Raw genomic sequence first — 1,323 nt, 5'->3', positions numbered from 1 at the left:
TTTTTTTTTTTTTTTTTTTAGACAGGGTCTCACTAATTAGTTCAGGCTGGCCTCAAACTCACTCTATAGCCCAGGGTGGCCTCAAACTCCTGGCAATCCTCCTGCCTCAGCCTCCCAAGTGCTGGGACTACAGGTGTGTGCCACCCCACCCAGCTTCAAGTCTTGATTTTACCGTTGCTTTCTCGGGAGGCCTTCCGGAATTAATTCTGCAACGTGCCTCCCTCTCCAGCACTATGATCCCTTCTTCCTCTTCCCCCACCCCAATTCTTCCTCCCCATAGCCTGTATCGCCTTCTGACACACTGCTACAGTTTGGGTGGGAATGTTTCCCAAAGCTCGTGTGCAGAAGGCTTGGTTCCCAAGTGGGGCTACAGGGGTGCTGGAAATTTTGCAGTGAACCTATCCGAGAAAACAGGTCACTGGGGACAGGTCTCGAAGGGTACATCGGGCCCTGGCCCCTTCCTTTCCTTCTCTTGTTCCTGTGTCCTGAAGATGGAGCCCAGGGCCTCCTGTGTGCTAGGCCGGTGCCCCACCACTGGGCCACATCCCCAGGGCTCCGCTTTGCCTCCTGGCTGCCACGGGGTGAGCAGCTTCTGTGCTTCTACCCTTCTGTCGGGATCTGTTTGCCACAGCCCACAGCAACGGGGCCAACCGTGGGCTAAAACCTGGAAACTGTGAGCTAACATCTTCCTCTTTTAAATTGATTTTTTTTCTTTTTCTTTTTCTTTTTTTTCTTCCTGGTGCCCGGGATCAAACTCAGGACCTTGCACTTGTGAGGCAGGCGCGGCACCACTGAGCTAAATCTCCAGCCCTCAACTGATTTTTCTCAGGTATTCTGTCATTGTAATGCAAAGCTAATAAACATTCTGCCTACTCTCTTTATTATGTCTGTTTGCTGCCAGCCCCAGATGGAAGGAAGGTAAAGCTCTAGGAGGGCAGGGATCCATTTCCTTTCTTCTTTTTTGTTGTCTGGGATCAAACTCAGGGCCTTGTGTTTGCAAGGCAGGTTCAGTGCCACTGAGCTAAATTCCCAGCCCTCTTTCTTCTGTTTTAAAAAATCTTTAGTAATGGGGAATGAACCCAGGGCTTTCTCACTGGGTTACATCTCTAGGTCTTTGTTGTTTTGAGACAGGATTGTGCTAAGTTGCCCAACTGGGGTCAAACCTGTGATCCTCCTGCCTCAGCCTCCCAGAGGGCTGGGACCTACTCATGAGCCATCATCCCTGGCTGAATCTGTTTTGTTCATGGCTGTATCCCTAGCACCTATTACTGAGGCCAGGGATTTAGCTCAGTGGTACTGCTGCCTGCCTTGCAAGCGCAAGGA

General features: G+C 50.9%; 1 protein-coding gene across 1 annotated transcript in view; it reads right to left on the bottom strand.

Annotated features, from left to right (window-relative positions):
- Positions 1–1,323, bottom strand: part of Pxmp4 (peroxisomal membrane protein 4) — a 14,685-nt gene that overhangs the window by 8,781 nt on the left and 4,581 nt on the right. The gene's annotated exons all lie outside the window — the stretch shown is intronic.

Source organism: Fukomys damarensis, unplaced genomic scaffold, assembly GCF_012274545.1.
Source record: "Fukomys damarensis isolate Sample0158 unplaced genomic scaffold, DMR_v1.0_HiC HiC_scaffold_22, whole genome shotgun sequence".
In the NCBI taxonomy this organism is placed as follows: Eukaryota; Metazoa; Chordata; class Mammalia; order Rodentia; family Bathyergidae; genus Fukomys; species Fukomys damarensis.
This window is presented reverse-complemented; position numbering and strand designations above follow the sequence as displayed.